Genomic DNA, 23,509 nt, shown 5'->3' with positions numbered 1-23,509 from the left:
ATTCAAGTCTCTGAGAAGTGCTGTAATAATGAGCCCTTTTCACTTTTTTGAATCTAATATTTCTTAAATTTATGACATTCTTTTATTTTTCATAGAACACTGTGAAACTTTTATTTTTTTCATAGGACATTGTCAATATCTACTGGACTAAAGAAATTCTCTACTAAGCAGAAAAGGAATTGGTCTGTATTGAAGCTGGAAAAAAGAAAATCAGAGGAGCCAATGCTGTCAGAGTCCATCCAAGGGCCATTTAAAGATGTCCTGGAAGGAGGTCTGGGCTGTCAGGTCCTGCCAGCAGGTAGATTCCTTCCAGAGACATTCCTTGACCTGATACCATCAAATCACTTTAGTAGGACAAGTAACTTTCCTTATTCTCATTTCATGCTTGCTAGACAACCTGATTATACTTTAGTTTTGGAAGTAAATTTCTTACATGAAGGAAATAATCTGGCCTCAGGATGGGATGTTTAAACCCCTTGCAGTTCTAGTAAGGTAATAAATTGGCATTCTGGGCTGTACATCAGTCCCCTGTGACCTTGATTAGTGAGACTCCATCCCTGAGATCCTTATTCATTCTTAGTGGAACAAAACAAAATCATATTTCACAACCTGTGAGGCTGTGAATGATATCCTATTACTGTGGCGAATAATAATAATGGCAATAACTAGCATTCATAAAGCATTGCTTTGGTTATCTGTTGCTGGATAGCAAATCACCACTTAGTGGCCTAAATCAGAAACAATCATTTTATTATTTCCCACTGTTTCTGTGGATCAGGAGTTTGAGAAGGGCTGTGGCTGAGCACTTCTGGCTTGGGTTGCAGTCAGACAATGACTGGAGCAGCTGAGGGCTACTGGCATCTCTCTCTCCATTGTAGACTTGAGGCCTCCATATGTTCCCTCCATGTGAGCTGGTTAGGGCTTCCTCCAAATATGACGGCCCTAAGACTCCAAAAGCAAGATTCCAAGTGAACCAGGTGTAAGATCTATCAAATTTTCTGGTTTATCCTCAGCTTCAAAGGGAAGGGAAATAGACTTCACCTCTTGGCAAGAAAATGCCAAAGTTTTAAAGAACGTATGGGATGGGAGATAATGTTTTGGAGTTTGGAAATACAACCTGCTGCAAGCACTGCTTATATGCAATGCCTTTACTAAATCTCTCTCTCTCTCCCTCACACACACAGACCTTATTAATTCCTCACGACAGATCAGTGAGGTAATTCTTATCATTCCCCATTTTTACAGATGATGAAACTGAGGCTCAGAGAGGTTAGGTCATTTGTCCAGGGACTTGCAGTCCTCTAGTTGTAAGGTTGGGTTTCGAAATCAATGTACATTCTTAAACAGTACACTCCACTGCCTCCTGACACACCGAGGTAAATGCCACGCTGGGAAGTTACTGGAAGCCTGTCAGTCAGTCTTCTTAGTGACTCCCACGTTACCATACATAGTAAGTGTGGTGGGAGAATATTTCAAAGTATTAACCAGCATGCCTTCCTCCTTAAACCATCACATTCTTTTACTTGTGCCCCGAGGGTCTTTCCCTCATGGATACCCTGCCTGCTTCCTGCCTCCTCTGGTCCAGATAATGAGACATGAGCCACCAATTTATAAAACCAGAAAGCAAAGGCCAAAGATACTTGTTTATTAAGTGTCTAAACTGCTTTTTGACTCCATAAAACTGTCCTAGTGAGACTGACACTTGGACAGTCTCTTGATGCTTTGCCCAGGTGCCCCTGGATCCCTTGTCACCATTGTATGCCCCAACCCCATCAGTGTTCCTGAGCTTCTAACAGGCAGCACCTGTGGCTCCTTTTTGCATATGTTTGAGTCCACTCTGCCCAACCACATGAGAAGATAAGGAGCCTGGGCACTTAGGCCTCCCTGGCTGGTCCTTAGCCAGTGCGTGAGGGTGTGGGAGTGTGAGGGTTCAGCTGCCCATCGTCTGGTTGGGACAACTCTGTGGGTGACACCCTCCAGAGCATTCCTGTGGGATTGGGAGAAGCTCCCCTCTGTGGGACTTTTCATGAAACTGCACCTTTGATCGGCTTCCTCCCCTTCTTTCCCGTGATTCCCTGCCTCCCTTATGGGTTTCTCTGGTTGCACCATCTTTGGCAAGCCACTTAGAGCCTGCTTCTGAGGAGCCTGAGCTAAGACATCAAGGATGGGAAAAGAGAGGAGGGAGGTGCTGGAGAAACTTCTTCAGTACAGGCCAGGTCCTGTGCCAGATCAGGGGGCTACAGGGAAGTCGAGCCAGCCTGGCCATTCTCACTGTGCGTCAGAGAGTAGAACCACTTCCTGCCCTTATAACAGCAGTGGCCAGTCACCTGTCAGCCTCAATTGAGGAGTCTCTCCTCAATTTTCAGTGTAACCTTCCTTCTATGGACACACTTGCCTCCCACCCTGTTAGTGGTACCGGCTCCCTGGAATGGAGATTGGACCCAAGCTACTTAAAGGAGGGCGGTGGTCTGAGGGTAAGTCCCCCACAACTTACTCCTCCTAACACTCTCTCACTCATGCCTGACTAAAATGATACTTGATAGAACTCATTCAAAATCTCCCAGAGCAGATGCAGAAGCTCACACCTGTAATCCTAGTGTTTTGGGAGACCAGTGCAGGAGGATCACTCCAGGATAGGAGTTCAATACCAGCCTGGGAAACATAATGAGACCCTGTCTCTACCAAAAAAAAAAAAAAAAAAAAAAAAAAAAAGCAAGGCATGGTGGCCTGCACCTGTAGTCCTAACTACTTGGGAGGCTGTGGCAACAGGATTGCTTGAGCCCAGGAATTTGAGGCTGCAGTGAGCCAGGATTGCACCTCCAGACTGGGCAACAAAACAACACCCTGTCTCTACAAAAATAAAAAAACAAACAAAATCATCAACAACCACAACAACAACAATTCCACAGACCTGGGACAGGGTTGGAACCCACAATGAACTAAGAGTTAGAATTCTTGAGCACTAGTGCCAGCTTAGCCCCCGACTAGCTGTGTAACCTGTTTTCTCATCTGCAGTATAGTATCTGAGATCCCTCCAGCTCTAAATGGCTGCGCTTTCATATCACATGTTCAGTGCCTCCTGAGAGCTTATAATCTTGTTAGGGGGACACAACACAATTAGAAGGCTGTATATGACAGACCGGAGCACAAAGCTGAAATCAGTCCAATTAAGAGAGAAAACACTTGGTGCAGAAAACAAGTACTGTACAGTGGCTGATTAGGATGGGAGGATTTCTGTGGGACAGAGTCTTCAGGAAAGGATTCAAAGAATAATTTGAGAAGAGCTTTGGAGGATGACTATTGCTTATGGGGAATGGGGAAAGCCACCATAGTCTTGTGCATACAATTGTTACCTGGGCGTGAAATGAGGGCAGAGACAAGGGAGAGCAGAGAATGGAATCCTGGTTATCATTTAATTGCTGCTCTAACTCTAAGTGAATACAAGAGCACACACTGCTCCAGTTATAATATGCTACTTATTTACAGGGCTGTATTTCTATTCTCCCAGGCTTCACACACGTCACTGGAAATCTGACATTCAGAACTAACATTTCCAACCCCCTAAATTTTAATTAAAGTAATTATGTTACTAACAGAAGCTATAATTTATCTTCTCCTTGTGTTCACAAACAGGAAAAGGCAACTTTGGCCAAGCATGTTTTCCCTGACTCTTATTCCTGGTTTGTTTCTTTTGGTGGTGGAGATGGGGGCGTCTTTCTTTGGTCTGGGTGGTCCAGAGATCACACTGCTTATTGCACTGCACTTTCTATAGTGCAGAGGCCTGTTCTGGCTATTTGGAATAACTGTGGTACTGAGACCCAAATGGGTTGTCTTTCCATTCAGGAGCAGCCATGAGCTAAGGGAAAGTCCTTCTGGCAAAGCTCTTATTGGCATAAGACAGTTTATGTGTGTGTGTGTGTGTGTGTGTGTTTTCCTGGCATTGTTGGGGATAAGAAACTCAGTGATTTAGATGAAAACTTTCCATGCAATTAACTTCTTCCAGACTAAAGCAGGTGCTGAAGGGAACTACTGGGCCAGTCTGCTTAGTAAATAAATATCTGTCCCCAGATGTAGAGCAATTCAATGGAAATAATTACACCAGGTCAATTAAGCAGAACTCAGACCTCCTCCTGTTAGCCCTTCTGAATTTTTTATTTCCATGAGCCAGATTTCCTCAGGATTTAAACTGCTTTACCTCTAGAAAGAGGGTGTCTCTGGGGAAATCTTATTGATTTGTGTGGTGGTGGTTGCTGCTGAAGAAGGTGGCCCCACTCCCCAGGCAAGAGCCCTGGGCTGGGCCTCCAACAGGCCTGGGTTGGAATGCTGGCTCCAACACAGTGTAGCCTTATAACCTTAATCAAGTTATGGAATTCTCTAAACCTTAGTTTTCTCATTAGAAAAATGGGAATAGTGAGAGGGCCTGTATGTCAGCTCTTTCATAAGGATTAATTGAGAAAATGCTGGTAAAGCTTTGGAAAAAGGGCCGGTATATAGTAAATGCTCCACAAACAGACACTTTTGTTATTATTATGATGATAGTTATCAACAGAGAAAAGAGATATTATTATACCTGTGCCACCTACAATGAGCCAATGGAAAGCTTGTATAAAATGTAGCATGTAGATGTAAGAGCTAATTATGCTCAATTCCAAACATGCAGAATTCAAGAAACAAATATGTGAGTTTATAAAATGGAACAATTAGGGGGTGATGTAAGTGCTGAACAAAAGAAAGAACAACAGAATTCAATGAATTCTAAAGACCCTTAGCTGCACCAACTGCCAGTCCATTTGTAGATTACCGATGGCTTGTCACAAAGGCCATGAGGAAGGCTGAGAAACTAAGCATTGGGGACCATGCTAAGTTGAAAATGAGTCAGAAATGAAGTGACATCACCTCTAGAATGATAAGACAAATCAGTAAGAAATGGAATCCAACTGACAAAAATTCAGCTTTTTGTACAATAATGGTATTTATTGAGAGTTTACAACTTGACAGAGGTATTTCCAAGTGCTTATGTGGATTCCTTATTTAATCCTTACCACAACCTATGATGTTGGTTCTATGATTGCCTCAACTTGACAGATACACAAATCTTCAGGGATGCACCTGCTACAGAAAATGAAAGTCACTTAATTCTTAAAGGAGCCCCTTTATAGACTAGGAGAGAGCCTAGATCCACCAAAAAGCTTACATGCGGAAGAGGCTTACTTAAATCCTGGGAGAATTTGGATTTAGTTGTGTTCATTGATTCTAATGAATCTAACAACTATTTACACAGGGTCTTCTACTCTGCACCAGAAACTTGGTTTGCTGTTGAAGATATAATGGTAAACAAAAATAGATATGATCAGTTCTGGGAAGATGGAATAGATGTACTTTTCTTTACTCCTTCTGCTATGTACAATAAACCCCCGGACATTGTCTATAAAACAAACATAAAAGGACTCTGAAAAATGGAAAGAAGGCAGATTTTCTGGGGACCTTAAGACCCAATGAAATGACACAGTGGTGAGTTCCCTGGGTTTTCTTAGAGATGAAGAAACCAGTGACCAAGAAATGCCAATGGGTGCAGACAATACAATTCCTGCTCTCTGTAGCCAAAGGACCAGGAAAGAGGCAGCCTAACAAGACAGGGGACTTTCAGACACTAATGGCTCTACTCTAGCCAAACACCACAGAAAAAACTGTGGCTACCCCCAACCCCCATACTTGCAATGGCTACATGGGAGGCTAGACCTCCACCCTCTTGAGGCTGTAAGGAGGTGCTGCACTCCTCTGCAGGAATGGTGTCAGAGAGGACCAGGTAGAAAGCTGAGACTTTCTTCTGCTCCAGGTGGTGATGAGGCATCCCTGCCTGCAGTGTCAGTAGAAAGCTCCTGTACTCCCACCCAGCAATAATGAAGCCACCCTGTGCATCCCTGCTGGGGTGGTGTCAGAGGAGGCCTGGTGGAGAGTCAGGACATTCACACCTGCCCAGTGGTAATGAAACCAACGCCCCCTGCCACTTTCTACCCGTTTGTGTCAGTGCCCCCCCAGCCCCCACTTCTACCCATTTGTGTCAGTGGAGGCCAATTGGGAAGCAGTAATGAGCACCTTTCTACACCTCCCAGCCAGAAAGTTATGAATGGAGGTTTGGTGGGGACAGAGGACTCTCACCTCTGTCCAGCCCCACCTACCTAGGTGCCAATGGAGGCCCAGGAGGCAATGTGGACATATACCCCCACCTGGTGGTAACAAGGTGACACCCTCCCCTTCCCCTGCCAGAGCTGAACAGAATTCAGCTGAAACAGAAGGCTCAAATAAGATCCAGCATCTTATATACTAAGTATATCCAGGTTTTAACCAGAACCCATTTGACACACTAAGAGCCAGGAAGATACCTAATGAAATGCAAAAAGACAATTAATAGATACCAACACCGAGAAGACAGAGATGTTAGAAATACCTGATGAAGAGTTTTAAGCAGTTATTGTAAAAATACTTCAAAGAGTAATTACAAATGTGCTTGAAACAAATGAAAATATAGAAAGTTCAAGCAAGAAAATTAAAGATATAAAGAAGAGCCAAATGGAAGTTTTAGACATGAAAAGCGTAATCACTGAAAATAAAAATCTCAGAGGATATATTCAACAACAAAACAGAGGGACAGAGGAAATATTCATTGAACTTGCAGGTTGAAAAGTAGAAATTACCCAATTTGAAAAACAGAGAGAAAGTTGACTGAAACCAATAAAGAGAACAGTCTCAGGTGCTTGTGGGATTGTAACAATGATCTAGCATAAATGTTCTAGGAGTCCCAGAAGAAGAAAGAGAAAGGACAGGAATGGAAAAGTACTTGGAAAAATAATGGCTGAAACCTTCCCAAATTTGGCAAACCACATACCTACAAAAAAGAAAGACAGGGGTAACTATCTGAAATGAGGAATATGTTAGTTTAAGGTGAATTTATATATATATACACACATATATATTAAATCCTTAAATGTATACAGTCTTTGTCAAATATACTTCAATTTGAAAAATTAGTTTAAAAAAGACATACTTACATATTCAAGAAGCTGAGTTAATAATAGAAATCATCTCCCCCAAAATCTATAAATCTCCAAAATAGAATAATCTCTCCAAAAATCTATAGCAAGGCATGTCACAAGCAAACTTCTGAAAACTTAACACAGAAGATCTCCTTTTTTTTGTTTGCTTTTGTTTTGAAGAGACAGAGTCTCACTCTGTTGCCCAGGTTGGAGTACAGTGATGTATCATAGCTCACTGTAACCTCAAACTCTTGGACTCAAGCCATCCTCCTGCCCCAGCCTCCTGAGTAGCAAGGACCACAGGCACACACAACCACACCCAGCTGATTTTTTTTTTTTTTTTTTGCGGAGACAGGATCTCACTGCTGGTCTCGAACTCCTGGATGCAAGCAATCTTCCCAACTTGGCCTCCCAAGGTGCTGGGATTATAGCCGTGAGCCACCGCAACTGGCCAGAAATATCTTTAAAGCAGGAAGAAGGAAATGATGCATTACCTATGGGAAGAAAATGATTCAAATGACAACTGATTTCTCATTGTCTGCACATAAGAAACCAGCACAATGTATTTCAAGTGCTGAATACAAAGAAATGCCAAGCTAGAATTCCATCATCAATAAAAATATCCTTCAAGAATGAAGGGGATAAGCCAGACACAGAAATACAACTACTGCATATTCTCATTTATATGTGGAATCTAAAACAATTAAAATAATAGGAATAGAGAGCAGAATGATAGTTATCAGAGTCTGCGGTTTGGGAATATGGGAAGATGTTGGTTAAAACATACAATGGTTCAGTTAGGAGGAATAAATAATAAGTATTTGAGGTGATGAATATATTAATTAGCTTAACTCAATCATTCCATATTGTATACATACATCATAGCATCACTTTGTACTTCATAAATATATACAATTATAATTTGTCAATATTCAATTAAAAACAGAATGAAGAGGACATGGAGGCATTTTCAGATGAAGAGAAACTAACAGGATTTGCCAGCAGACTTACTCTAAATAAATGGCTACAGGAAATACTATACAAATAAAGGAAATGATAAAAGAAGAAACTTTGTAACATCAAGAAAGAAGGAAGAACACCAGTAAACAAAAATATGGGTAAATAAAATAAATTTTTTTATCTTCTTTAGTTTTCTCTATTATCTTTGTTGGTTGAAACAAAAATTGTAACACTATCTGATGCGGTTCTAAACGTATGTACAGGAAATACTCAAGATAACTATATCATAAGTGGGGGAGGGTAAAAGAACATAAAGGAAAGTAAGGTTTCTGTACTTTACTCAAACTGGTAAATGAAAAACTGGCAGGTTGTGATAAATTACATGTATTTAATGCGATACCCAGAGCAATCACTAAAAAAAAAAAAGCTATGCAAAGAGATACACTCAAATGCTATGGAAAAATAAAAATGAAATTTAAAAAATGTTCAAGAAAGCCATAGGGAGGTAAGAAAAACCAAACAGAAAAATGGAAAGCAAAGAGGATAAATAGAAAACAAAAAAGAAAATGGCAGAACTAAGCTCTAACACATAATTAATTACATTAACTATAAATGGTCTAGATATACAAAATAAAAGAGATTGGCAGGGTTGTTTAACAAACATTACTAAACTATATTCTATCTGAAGGAAACTCTCTTCAAATAGAATTGTAAATGTATGATAAAGGATATATTATGCAAATATTAATCAAAAGAAAACAAGAGTAACTATATCAATGGTAGATAAAGTATACTTCAGAACAAAGACAATTACCAGAGATCGAGATATTATATAATGACAAAAGGGTCAATCTATTAAGAATAGCAATTTTAAATGTGTATGCATCAAACAAAAAAGCTGCAAAGCATGTGAAGCAAAAACTGATACAATTGAAGGGAGAAATTTTAAAAAGTCCACAAGTATAGTTAGACACATCAACCCCTCTCTTGACAAATAATAGAATAACTAGACAGAAAATTAGCAAGAATATAGAGGAACTCAACACCACCATCAACCAACAGGATCTAGTCAATACTTACAGAATATCCAAACCAACAATAGTAGAATATATTTTGTTTCCAAGTGCTCACAGAACATATGCAAGATAGACCATATCCTCAGCTACACAACAAACCTCAACACATTAAAAAACGGAAAGCATACAAAATTTATTCTCCCATAGCAATGGAATCACACTAGAAATCAATAACAGAAAGACAATAGGAAAATCTCTAAACACTTGGCAACAAAAAGACATACTCCAAAATAATTCATGGGTCAAAGAGGGAGTCTCATGGGAAATTAAAAAAAAGTTTCAGCTGAATGAAAGTGAAAACAACGTATCAAAATTTGTGGGATACAGCTAAAGTAATGCTGGGAGAGCAATTTATAGCACAAAATGCATATGTTACAAAAGAGGAAAGGTCTCAAGTCAATAATTTAAGCTCCTACCTTCAGAATCTAGAAAAAGAAGAGCAAAATAAACCTAAAGCAAGCAGGAGGAAAGAAATAATAAAGAAAACAGCTGAAATCAATGAAACTGAAAACAGAAAAACAAATGAGAAAATCATTGAAATGAAGAGCTGGTTCTTTGAAATGAGAAATAAAGTTGACAAACTTCTAGCATGACTGACAAAATAAAAAGAAGATAGCAATATTTGGAATGGAGGATATCACTGCACATTCTGCAGACATCAAAAGGATAATTAGGGCATTTTACACCACAGATTTGACAACATACACAAAATAGACCAATTTTCTTTAAAAAAAAAACACCAGTGACTTCAACTTACCCAATATGAAATGGATAATTTGAATAGTAGTATAATGATTAAAAAATTAAATTGATAACTGAAGAAACCCACAAAACAAATTTCCAGGCCCAAATGGTTTCACTGGAGAATTTTATAAAATACTTAATGAATTAAGACCAATTCTTTTGGGAGGCTGAGGTGGGCAGATCACAAGGTCAGGAGATCGAGACCATCCTGGCCAACATGGTGAAACCCCATCTCTACTAAAAAAAAACACAAAAATTAGCTGGGCGTGGTGGCATGCGCCTGTAATCCCAGCCACTTGGGACGCTGAGGCAGGAGAATCACTTGAACCCGGGAGTCAGAAGTTGCAGTGGGCCGGGATTGCGCCACTGCACTCCAGCCTGGAGACAATCGCGCCAGTGCACTCCAGCCTGGCGACAGAGTGAGACTCCGTCTGAAAACAAACAAACAAACAAACAAACAAAAATTCTATGCAATCTCTTGCAGACAGAATAAGAGGAGGGAATATAATATAGCCCAATTCATTTTATGATGTTTGGATTATCATAATAGTAAAACTGCATAGATAGGAAAGGAAAGAAAGAAAGAAGGAAAGCAGGGAAAGATGGCAGGCAGGCAGGAAGGAAACCACAGGCCAATATTACTCATGAATATAGACACAAAAATCTTTAACAAAATATTAGCAAATAGAATTCAGCAATATATGAAAAGGATTTGATATACCATGACTAAGTGGGGTTTATTGCAGGAATGCAAGGCTGGTGTAATATTAGGAAGCCAATCCATATCAATAAGTTAAAGAATAACAATCAACTGATATGTCAATTGGAGCAGAAAAATAATTTGACAAAATTTAACACCAATTTATGGTAAAAAAAATCAGAAAAATAGGAATAGAGGAGACCTTTATTACTTAGTAAAGAGTACCTACGAAAAAGCAACAATTTACATGATACCTACTGGTGAAAAACTGAGTGCTTTCCCCCTAAGATCAGGAACAATGCAAAGATATCCACTCACTACTTTTATTCAACGTATTTTGGAATTTCTTGCTAGTGCAATTTAGAAAGTAAGGTAAATAATACGGATACAGTTTGAAAAGGAAGAGATAAAACTGTCCCTATTTGCAGAGGACATGACCATTACATACAAAATCCCAAAATGTTATACAAAAATAATCCTGGAATAAGTGAGTTCAGCAAGGTCACAGGATACAAGATATAAAAGATAAATATATAAAATTCAATTGTATTTCTATATGCTAGTGATGAACTCGTGGGCACAAAAATTTAAAACTATAATACCATTTACAATCACTCAAAAAATGAAATGCTTAGGTGTAAATCTAACAAAACATGTATAGGATTTGCATGTTAAAAATCACACCACACTGATAAAAAACACAACAGAGCTATAAATATTTAAGAGACATACTTTGTTCATGGAATGGTAGATTCATCATAGTAAATAAGTCAGTTCTCTCCAAATTGATGTACAGGTTCAACACAACTCTTATCAAAACAACAACAAGATTTTCTTTATAGGTATTGACAAGTTTACTCTAAAATTTATATCAAAAGGCAAAACATTTATTTCAAAAGAATTAAAATAGCCAAAACAATTTTGAAAAGAGAAATAAAGTGGAAGGAACTAGTCTACCCAATTTCAAGATTTAATATATAGCTACTATAATGAAATCTGTGTTGTCTTGGTAGAGGGGCAGAACTATAGATCAAGGCAACAGAAAGGGGAACTCAGGCATAAACTCACACAAAATCACAAATATGTCCAACTGATTGTTGATGAAGGTACAAATGCAATTCAACGGACAAAAGATAGCTTGTTCAACAAATGGTACTGGAGTAATTGGAAATCTATAGGCCAAGAAAATAAACCTTGACCTGACTTACACCTAATATAAAAATTAAGTCAAAATGGTTCATGGGCTTAAATGTAAAATGTAAACTCTAAAACGTATAGAAAAAAATCATAGGTGAAAATTGTCGAGATTTAGAGCTAGGCAAAATGGTTTTTGTTTTGTTTTGTTTTGTTTGAGACGGAGTCTCGCTCTGTTGTCCAGGCTGGAGTGTAGTGGCATGATCTCGGCTTAGTGCAAGCTCTGCCTCCTGGGTTTATGCCATTCTCCTGCCTCAGCCTCCCTAGTAGCTAGGACTACAGGCACCTACCACCATGCCCAGCTAATTTTTTTTTTTAATTTTTAGTAAAGACGGGGTTTCACCGTGTTAGCCAGGATGGTCTCGATCTCCTAACCTTGTGATCTGCCTGCCTCAGCCTCCCAAAGTGCTGGGATTACAGGTGTGAGCCACCGTGCCAGGCCGCAAAATGTACTTAATGACACCCAAACATTGATCTATAAAAGGTAAAATTTATAAATTGGACTTCATCACAATTAAAAAATTCTGCTCTGTGAGAAACCCCATTAAGAGGAAGAAGAAACAAGTTATCACCTGGAGAAAATATTTTCAAACCAAAAACCCAACAAGGACTATTTTTTAGAATATATAAAGCACTGTCAAACTCAACAGAAAAAACAACCCAATCAGAACATTGGTCAAATATATGAAGAGGCATTTTACTCTAAGAGGATATATGGATGGCAAATAGACATGAAAAGACGTTCAACTTCATTAGCCAATGGGACAATGCAAATTAAAGCCACAATGAAATTTCACTACACACCTATCAGAATGGCTAAAATTGAAGAAAAGTAATAACACTAAATTCTGAAGAAGATTCAGAGAAATTTGACCACTAATACTTTGCTGATGGGAATGCAAAATGGTACAGCCACTCTGAAAAAAATAGTTTGGCAGTTTGTTAAAAAAACTAAACAGGGAACTACCATATCACCTAGCAATTACACTCTTGGATATTTATGCTAGAGAAATAAAAACATATTCATGGAAACACCTGTCTGTAAATGTTTATGGCAACTTTGTTCATAACAGTTAAAAACTGGAAACATCTCAGATGTCCCTCAACAGGTAAACATCTGTACCATAAAATCCAGCTCAGCAATAGCGTAGAACAGATTAATGATACACGCAACCTAGATGAATCTCCAGAGAATTATGCTGAGCGAGAAAAGCCAACGCCAAAAGGTTATAAACTGTATGATTCTTTTTATATAACATTCTTGAAATGGCAAAATTATAGAAATGGAGAACAGATTAGTGGTTGCCAGAGATTAAGGAGAAGGGGAAAGGTGGGAAGTGGGCATGGCTATAAAAGGGTCATATGAGGGATTCTTGAAATGATGGGAGGGCTCTGTAGCTTTGTCAATATTCTGGTTGTGACATTGTGCTGTATTTCTGCAAGATGTTACCACTGGAGGAAATGATAAATGGTACATCTGATCTCTTTGTTTCTTTTCTTTTCTTTTCCTTTCCTTTCTCTCTCTCTCTCTCTCTCTCTCTCTCTTTCTTTCTTTCTTTCTTCCCTTTCTTTCCCTTTAAGAGACACGGTCTTGCTCTGTTGCTGAGGCTGGAGTGCAGTGGCACCATCGTAGCTCATTGCAACCTTGAACTCCTGAGCTCAAGCCATACTCCCACCTAGTCTCCAAGTAGCTAGAACTACAGGCATGCATCAGCACGTCTGGCTAATTTTTTAATTTTATTTTTTGTAGAGATGGGGACTTGCTAGGTTGTCTAGGCTGATCTCCAACTCCTGGACTCAAGCGATCCTCCTGTCTTGGACTCCCAAAGGGCTGAGATTAAGGTGTGAGCCACCATGCCTGGCCTTTTTGTATTTCTTTATTTTATTTTATTTTATTATTATTATACTTTAAGTTTTAGGGCACATGTGCACAATGTGCAGGTTAGTTACATATGTATACATGTGCCATGCTTGTGTGCTGCACCCATTAACTCGTCACTTAGCATTAGGTATATCTCCTAATGCTATCCCTCCCCCCTCCCCCAACCCCACAACAGTCCCCAGAGTGTGATGTTCCCCTTCCTGTGACCATGAGTTCTCATTGTTCAATTCCCTCCTATGAGTGAGAATATGCAGTGTTTGGTTTTTTGTTCTTGTGATAGTTTACTGAGAATGATGATTTCCAATTTCATCCATGTCCCTACAAAGGACATGAACTCATCATTTTTTTCTGGCTGCATAGTATTCCATGGTGTATATGTGCCACATTTTCTTAATCCAGTCTATCATTGTTGGACATTTGAGTTGGTTCCAAGTCTTTGCTATTGTGAATAATGCCGCAATAAACATACGTGTGCATGTGTCTTTATAGCAGCATGATTTATAGTCCTTTGGGTATATACCCAGTAATGGGATGGCTGGGTCAAATAGTATTTCTAGTTCTAGATCCCTGAGGAATGGCCACACTGACTTCCACAATGGTTGAACTAGTTTACAGTCCCACCAACAGTGTAAAAGTGTTCCTATTTCTCCACATCCTCTCCAGCACCTGTTGTTTCCTGACTTTTGAATGATTGCCATTCTAACTGGTGTGAGATGGTATCTCATTGTGGTTTTGATTTGCATTTCTCTGATGGCCAGTGATGGTGAGCATTTGTTCATGTGTTTTTTGGCTGCATAAATGTCTTCTTTTGAGAAGTGTCTGTTCATGTCCTTTGCCCACTTTTTGATGGGGTTGTTTGTTTTTTTCTTGTAAGTTTGTTGGAGTTCATTGTAGATTCTGGATATTAGCCCTTTGTCAGATAAGTAGGTTGCGAAGATTTTCTCCCATTTTGTAGGTTGCCTGTTCACTCTGATGGTAGTTTCTTTTGCTGTGCAGAAGCTCTTTAGTTTAATTAGATCCCATTTGTCAATTTTGGCTTTTGTTGCCATTGCTTTTGGTGTTTTAGACATGAAGTCCTTGCCCATGCCTATGTCCTGAATGGTAATGCCTAGGTTCTCTTCTAGGGTTTTTATGATTTTAGGTCTAATGTTTAAGTCTTTAATCCATCTTGAATTAATTTTTGTATAAGGTGTAAGGAAGGGATCCAGTTTCAGCTTTCTACATATGGCTAGCCAGTTTTCCCAACACCATTTATTAAACAGGGAATCCTTTCCCCATTGCTTGTTTTTCTCAGGTTTGTCAAAGATCAGATAGTTGTAGATATAAGGCATTATTTCTGACGGCTCTGTTCTGTTCCATTGATCTATATCTCTGTTTGGGTACCAGTACCATGCTGTTTTGGTTACTATAGCCTTGTGGTATAGTTTGAAGTCAGGTAGCGTGACACCTCCAGCTTTGTTCTTTTGGCTTAGGATTGACTTGGTGATGCGGGCTCTTTTCTGGTTCCATATGAACTTTAAAGTAGTTTTTTCCAATTCTGTGAAGAAAGTCATTGGTAGCTTGATGGGGATGGCATTGAATCTATAAATTACCTTGGGCAGTATGGCCATTTTCACGATATTGATTCTTCCTACCCATGAGCATGGAATGTTCTTCCATTTGTTTGTATCCTCTTTTATTTCATTGAGCAGTGGTTTGTTGTTCTCCGTGAAGAGGTCCTTCACGTCCCTTGTAAGTTGGATTCCTAGGTATTTTATTCTCTTTGAAGCAATTGTGAATGGGAGTTCACTCATGATTTGGCTCTCTGTTTGTCTGTTATTGGTGTATAAGAATGCTTGTGATTTTTGTACATTGATTTTGTATCCTGAGACTTTGCTGAAGTTGCTTATCAGCTTAAGGAGATTTTTGGCTGAGACAATGGGGTTTTCTAGATATAAACTGCATGTGAATCAACAATTATTTCAAAATAAGAAGTTTAATTAAAATAGGTATGACCTCTTTGCCGATGAAGTTTATAATAGACTGGAGGAGAGAGGCATTAATTAAACCTCTAGGCAAACATATTTAGAAATTCAACTATAAGAATGCTTTTAAGAAGAGGTGTATGGTACCAGGAGAACATATAGTAGATGGGGTGATCACATGATTTAGTGCTCAAAATGGGATACTGTTGAGAGTGAAAGGGGATGCCATTAGTAAGTACACTGGGAAAATGAACCTAAACTGGGACATGCAGTCACCTTAATAACAGGGAGGGGAATGCGTCCTGACTCATTCAGTGGGGCCAAGGGAGGCTCCCTGAAGGAGGTGAAGATAGACTGAGGACGGGAAGGAAGATAACAGTGAATCAGGCAAGGTGGAGGAGAAGAGCAATACAAGCAAAAGTCCCATGCCAGAGGGGCACCCGGACCTGTGGAAAGAGGAGTTTGGAGTTGGAGCTGCTGATGGATTCTGCCCGACTCCCAGGGCCGAGAAGCCCCTGCGTGGTTTCCAGCAGGAAAGCCCTCATCCGGGCTCTGGCTCTGATTTCTGTGACCTGGCCGCACTCTCCCTTCTGCTGCCCTGACTAGGGGGTGTTCCGTCGGAGACCGCGTGTTTGTTTTGAGGCTATATTTAGTTTCCTCTTTGCTCTCTCTGCCACGCTTGAACAACTTGCCAAGGATGCCGTCTCTCTTAGGTCCGCCATGGTGCTCCAGATGCTGACTCATTCGGGCGAACGGGTCCGGGTCGCGGAACCTGCGTGAGCGGCTGGTCACAGACGCGTCCACGATACATCTTCCTCTCCATCCTGCAGCTGCTGAAGTGGCCTCGGGCCATTCCTGAAGGTTTTCTCCTGTTCCTTTGCCCAGTCCCACGCTTCTTCTGAGCTGCAGCCCCATCTTTACTTGGCTGTTCTTGCTCCTCTGGGGAGCTCCTCCTTCCTCTTGGTTTCTCGACCCCGGGTCCTCTTTCTTGCTCTTAGGAACGTCCCCTGCCACATCATTCGCCCTGGACGGTGGGTTTAACTCTCTGAGCATCAGAGTCTCAGCCTGTAGAATAGAGATACTGGCCCGGGCGCTGCGCTTCTCCAGGACACTGGGAAGATTAAATGGAGGAGATGGACACATATTCACCTCTTGTTCAGAGCCATAGCATTGAAGCCAGGCATCAAGGCGATTTCTATGAAGTTATTTGCTCTTGAAGGCTAATCCCACCTGGGGAAATTAAAAGCTTTGCTCTCTCATGAAGGAAATCCTGCATCATTGGGCAGAGGAAGACACTTCTTTTGGGGGGTGGTGGAGTTAGGGATGGATGGTAAAAGGGGGTCTAATAATTATTTATTAAGTCTTTCTTATGTACCAGACACTATTCAAACATTCTGTCATTGGATCCTCAAAAAACTCTTTGAGAGAGGGACAACCGATATCTTCATTTTACAGGTGGGGAAACTGACGCTCAGATGGGTTAGACACCAGGTAACATAGCTGGTAAGGCAGAACTAGGATTTGAACACCACTCTTTCTGAATCCAGAATCTTTGTGTTTGACCACTAGGCTCTGCAGTCTCCCTGGAGATCATGTCTCATTTCTACTCCCTGAAAACACATCTGTCTGCATTTTCTCTCTTCTGCCCGACACAACTATAACTACCACCTAGGCACCTCTACTCTTTCTCCTTCTCTCATGCCTCTCTCTTCTTCCTTTTGCTTTAACCACTTTTCCCCCCAGTTGTATTTTCTTCTCTGTTATGCAGGCCTTAACCTGCCACTGGCACCTGGGGGGAAGAGGTCAATTCTGCTTGGGTCTCACTGTCATTGCTGCCTGGAGTTGCCCATGGTTGTCTAATCTCTTTGTTAAACTTGGTGTAGCAAGTTGGTGATGCCTTTTTAAATGCAAATATTGTACTCCTGGGGAAGGGTACATTAAGGCGTCACCATTTAGGTATGAATTAGATGCTTCCTTGTCTATGAACTTCAATGGGGAAGCACAGAATAAAGAGTGTGAACAGGAAAGGGAGATTGGGTGCAACAGACTCACTTTCAGTGTATACTGGCTTCTAGAAATCAGAACTGTAGCTTGCTTGGGTTAGGAAGATGCCAAATCAAAGGAGATGAAATGTGTAACTATACTGATGGCAACTAAAACAACACACCCATGCCTTCTTTTATGTAGCTCTTTAAAGTTTGCTTAGCGTTTCCTTGTAAACTGCCTCCTTTAATCCTCAAGCCCAGTTACAACCCTGTTACAACAATAAGACTTGTTAGAACCTCTCAAGTAACACCGGTGAAGCCAGGACTAGACTTCCCTCTCTTCATATTCACCTCTTCTAGATAACCTCCTGCTTTTTATTAAGGATATTCTAACTAAATTGCCCAAATCTTCTTTCTGTTTTCTGTACAAGTTCATTCTTTCCATTACTCTTTCATTCAGTTGACAAGCACTTATTGAGGATCTGTCATTAGGTTAAGCTTTTGCATATATTCTTCATTTACTTCTTGAAAACGACATTATGGGGAAGATGTTACAATGCTTTCTTTTAGTATGGGAAAATGGAATAATGTATCTCTCTCTGCCTGACTGACCAATGTCTCCCACTGTGAACCTCTGAAGACCATCACCATTAGTATCAAGGCCATGCTTTCCTTAGCCAGCGATGGAGTGTAGCAGGGATACCAGGAAGGCCCATTCGTGGAGGACAGGGGACTTTTCCGATAGTGACTTTGACTCAGAAGGGGACTCCTTGGATAGTAAATGACTTTGACTCAAGAACTTCCCGTTAGCTTTGCCAAACTTTCTTAGAACTTCCTGGAAATCCATTATAATTTAAGAGCCATGCTGTAAAAGACAGACTTTTCTCTAAGAAATGCGGCTTTGCATTGTGAATCATTAGGGAGAAGAATAAAATGAAAAACTATTTTCCTGCAAAACTTCTTTCCCAACTACCTCCACCTCATTAGATTGATGTCTTCCTTTTCTTTTGGAGATGTGACTAGAGGGAAAATGTCAACTAAGTTGCTGATGACTTTCGGCAGCTTAATGAGTATGTTCTTTCCCAGAGCTTGTTAAGTTTCCATTGTTGACTTTACTTCTTTAGCCCAACCTCGCAACTTGAACACAGGTCTGGAATTCACCAACCATAATTTTCTTTTCTTTAGGAGGTAAATGGCATCTAAAGAGAAGGATGTCACCAACTAAATCATCAACCTCTTCCCAAATTGTAAGGCATGTTGTGGAAGCCATGTGCCCAGCGAGGACCAGCCATCAGCATTAGTCCTGGTGATAAGTTCCTGGGTGGCAAGACAGAGGATGCAGCAGGAAGAACTCTGACTTCAGAGCCAAATAGACCAAAATGTAAATATTACCTGGGGCATGCTGTGGGATGTAGGTCAGGAAGACAGTGTAGACCACTGTGTGAGAGCTGTCTGTCTGGATCAGACAGATCCTTTAGTTTGGTTACTCGCAAGCTATGCAATCCAACCTCTCTCACTCAAAGTTTCCTTATCTGTAAAATGGGGACAAAGTACTAGCCTCCACAGGACTGTTCAGGAGAATAAGAACATTTATAGCCAAATTTATCTAGCACTTAATCTTCGCTAGACCTTGTTCCAAGTGCTTTATGCCATTGATTCATTTAATCTTAATTGTGACCCCCTATATTAAGTATTGTCACCATCTCCATTTACCCATGAGGAATTGAAGTATAGAGAGATTGATTTATCGAAGGTCACACAACTGGTAGTTGGTAGGGCTGGAATTGAAACATAGGTAATTTTTCTCTAAAGTATGGACTCTCAGTCACTCCAATAGCATGATGGTGGGTCCTTACCATATTTCTAGTCAAGAGTTAGTGCACAGCATAAATTATCACTCATCATTATCTCCTACATTATCTCCCCTAGCATCACTGCTTCAACTGTATATATTTGTTTCTTAATCTACTGATTGGAACCAAGAAATGACTTTGTCTGGATTAAGTGATGCAATGGCCATAGAAGACGTATTGCCTGACTTAAAGGAAGTCCTTATTAAGTGTGTTTTCCAGGTAGCTATTTCCTGCTCTCCTCTTCTTTCTGCTGCCTTTTTTTCTTCCACTTTTCCTTCATCATGAAGTATTTGGCGCCTTGTGGACAGGATTCTTAATGTTACTTCCTATACCTATAACCACTGGGCAGATGGTCACCCCTCCCCTATTCTCCCCTTCTCCATGGGAGAAGTGTTTCCCTAGTTAAGCATCCAATTCCACATAGGTGTTGTGTGAAATGTTGCCTCGTCAGGATTTTGTTTTAGTTTGGTTTTCTACAAGAAGTTCAAGATGAAGGCAAACAGTGTCGCTTTCTTTCTCTAAGAAATATTTTTTTTGGTGATGGGTGTAGTGGACATTTATCTTGCTTCATCCTGTGGCTACCCAACATCTGAACTCCCTTCTGTGTGTGTGGGAGACTTTCCCACCTCAGGAGGCAGATCTGCTTCCTCATTGCATCTCTAGAGTAGGGGTTAGTGATCTAGGCTTGGCCAATCAATGCTAGTGATACAAAAAAGCAAGCAGAAGGCTAGCTGGTGACAATGGAGGTGGCAGCAACATTCAGCATTCAACTCTTGTGGTGCTTGTTAAAGCTGTAGCATCTAGGCTTAGTGATGCTGGTAATAGGGTCCTTATAGGACCAATTCCGTGGTGTGATTTCAGGAGTCATTCTGCCTGCAGAACCCCTGAGCCTAGCTTTCCAGCCCGCCCAGCAATTTTGAGAGTTACTCAATATCATTTTCATAAGATAATTTTCTTTTTTTTTTTTGACACAGAGTCTCACTCTGTCACCCAGGCTGTAGTGCAGTAGTGTGATCTTGGCTCACTGCAGCCTCTGCCTCCTGGGTTCAAGCAATTCTCCTACCTCAGCCTCCTGAGTAGCTGGGATTACAGGCGCTCACCACAACATCTGGCTAATTTTTTGTATTTTTAGTAGAGACTGGGTTTCGCCATGTTGGCCAGGCTGGTCTGGAACTCCTGAGTTCAAGTGATCTGCCTGCCTTGACCTTCCAAAGTGCTGGGATTACAGGCATGAGCCATCATGCCCGGCTGCTTTTCATAAGATAATTTTCTCCAAATTTGTGTTGGAGAATTGTTTTCTGTGGCTTACAATAAGAACATTGATACCATGCAATAAGGTGTGGTGGAAAGTAGTGTCAATCAAGTCCTAGAGCTTTTGCCTCTTTAGAAAGTTGACATGCTAAAAAGAACAGGTGGTTAGTAGCTGCAGCGGAGGTATTATTATTTACATTCATCTGTTTTGTTTTTTATTGCACATTTATTGAGGGTCATCGCTGTGCCAGGCATTGGGCCAGGTGCTAAGGATACAGTATTGAGCAAAACAGACACTTCACGGACACACAGTGACAGGAAGTCCTAATTGCAGTGATCATCTGGCTGGTTTTGTCCGCATTTCAGGTTTTGTTTCATAATCATTTGCCTCCTTAGAAATTCAGAGAGTTACAATGTAGACTGTTGTTTGATGTTAATCAATTAATTAATTTCCTATTTAGTTCTAAAAAGAATGTGAAGTGGCTTATCAAAAATATACAGATATAGTAAGATCAAAGAGTATCAAACAATGAAAACAGCATTTAGTAAAAAGGGAGCAGAGGATAAAAATCTTGACTGAAGACCATTAGAACAAGTTAACTCGGTACTCAGCGTGACTATTGAGACAAGAGGAAGACAAAGTGAGAAGACAGAGCCAGTTAAAAGAGCCTTTAAGAAAGGATGTCAGTTTCACAGGAGAAATACAAGTTTTAAGAGAAATTTGCTTTTAGGTCCTCATGTAAGAGGTGCTGAACATTTTATAAAATATGGAAATAGGGCTGGGCGTGGTGGCTCACACCTGTAATCCCAGCACTTTGGGAGGCCGAGGGGGTCGGATCATCTGAGATCAGGAGTTTGAGACCAGCCTGACCAACATGGGGAAATCCCGCCTTTACTAAAAAAAAAATACAAAAATTAGCTGGGCATGGTGGCGTGCACCTGTAATCCCAGCTACTCAGGAGGCTGAGGCAGGAGAATCGATTGAACCCGGGAGGCGGAAGTTGCAGTGAGCCGAGATTGCACCACTGCACTCCAGCGTGGGCGACAGAGCGAGACTCCATCTCAAAAAAAAAAGGAAAGGAAATAGGCATCATTTGAATGCTTCTCTATCTGTGCCTGCTGTGAGTGCTGATGGCAAAATATCTATTAGATTATTGAGGGTCTGGAAGGGTAAGGGGGTGTGTGTGTGTGTGTGTGTGTGTGTGTGTGTGTGTGTGTGTCTGTCTGTGTCTGTGTGTATTTGTGATGTCAGGGAGAAGAAGCAGTTTCCCAAAGTGTTATTTCACTGTGATGGTAAAAAAAAAAAAAAAAAAAAGCAACCGGAAAGATTTATTTGGGTGACATTTAGTGTAATCTCATGGATAACTTACAGTATACAGTTTGCTTTCTCCAGTTGTTTTTAACAGGGACAGAAGCCCTGGTGAGAAAATGCATTCCCAGTGGGCATTTGTTGCCAACCCTATGGGGACTGTGTGAGGGCTAATCCTCACTCTCAACCTGCCTTTCCCAGCTGAAGTAGGTATTATGTCAGCAAGGGAAATCGAAGCCCCCTTTAACCTTAGTCCTCTCTTTTAAGTTCCAAATTGACATGGGACAGCTCCTATCTTATAGGAAAACAAAGAATTTGATGATGACATGATGATGGTGATAATAATGATATAATAACAAGTACTACGAGGCTGTGGAGGCAAGCTCCATGGAAGAGGATTCTTCCATGAAGAAGGGTTCTTACCATGAAGCTCCTTCCATGTTGAAAACTGTGGCAGAGGACACATTCAAGGCTTAAGAAATACAGTAAGAAAGTTCATGGAGGTGGGGCAAGTACATGGAGCTTTGGATACCATTCTGTTTGGATTTTATAAAAATGGTAGGTCGTTGAAAAATTTTGAGGAGGGCAATTCATGATATAATCTTCCTTATGTTCTAAGAGGCTATTTCTGTCAACAGTGTGGAGCTGTGTTGTTTAAAACAGTAGCCACTAGTCACATGTGGTTGTGAAATGTGGTAGTGAAAAAATGTGGGTGGTCTGAATGGAAATGTGCTGTAAGTATAAAATACACACTGGATTTTGAAGACTTGGTGCAAAAATATGTAAAAATACATCAATAATTTTTATGTTGATTACAAATTGAAACTATTTTTGGTATCTTCAGTTCAATAAAAATTAAAGTTAATTTCATTGGTTCCTTTTTATTTCAATAAAGCTACTAGAAAGTTTAAAATTTCCTATGTGGCTTACATTACATTTCTATTTGAAGGTGCCAGTGTGGAGGCTGGCTAGGAGAAGGAAAGAAACGAAGACCAGGAGAAGAGAGGAAACTATTGCAAAACCTTAGGCAAGAGATGTTGAGGGTCAGATCTAAGGCAGTGGCTCTAGGAATGAACAGGAGAGGAGTGGTAACAAAAAAAAAAAAAAAAAAAAAAAAAGGCTTTTAAAAATAGGACGAGACAAGAGTTTTTAGGGGTGTGTGGATCCAAAAGAGGGAGTCAAGCTTGCAAGTCAAGTGTCTAGGTGACTAAGAAGATGTTGGGGTGATGGTTTTAGGTTTTGCTGCATATGGGTTTCAAGGTGAACACATAACACGTATGAAGCAATGAGGAAGTCAGGTGTGAAGCTCAAGAGGGGATGTGGTGAAGGTGTAGATCCAGGAGTCAACAGCAGGAAACGGTATAGAAGGACAGAAATGGGCCTGATCACTGGGCTCATTCAGACAAGGAGAAAGGGAAAACAGAATGAGAGCCAAGCACGGAGAACTGGGGGAAATGATGGAGGTTGGGGCTCAGAATTTAAGATGTGGATAAAAGAAGACAAGCTTGACTGAGGCTGGCCAGGGAGGACCCAGAAGATCCTGGTACCATGTAGACC

The 23,509-nt window shown here is 40.5% G+C and overlaps 1 protein-coding gene and 1 long non-coding RNA gene across 4 annotated transcripts in view; both read left to right on the top strand.

Moving 5' to 3' along the window:
- Window positions 1–23,509, top strand: part of LOC129047184 (uncharacterized) — a 608,921-nt gene that overhangs the window by 329,352 nt on the left and 256,060 nt on the right. The window lies entirely within an intron of this gene.
- LOC134759834 (uncharacterized) lies at window positions 50–22,159 on the top strand. 3 transcript variants are annotated; one of them, XR_010136671.1, is made up of 4 exons: window positions 50–298; window positions 7,981–8,152; window positions 16,268–16,415; window positions 18,725–22,159. It is a non-coding gene; the product is annotated as an uncharacterized LOC134759834 (long non-coding RNA). The 3 variants fall into 3 exon arrangements; XR_010136672.1 differs by having other exon boundaries at window positions 50–2,474; XR_010136673.1 differs by lacking the exon at window positions 16,268–16,415 and having other exon boundaries at window positions 55–2,474.

Source organism: Pongo abelii, chromosome 14, assembly GCF_028885655.2.
Source record: "Pongo abelii isolate AG06213 chromosome 14, NHGRI_mPonAbe1-v2.0_pri, whole genome shotgun sequence".
In the NCBI taxonomy this organism is placed as follows: domain Eukaryota; kingdom Metazoa; phylum Chordata; class Mammalia; order Primates; family Hominidae; genus Pongo; species Pongo abelii.
The sequence above is the reverse complement of the archived record's forward strand: the minus strand, read 5'-3'. Positions and strand labels throughout refer to the sequence as shown.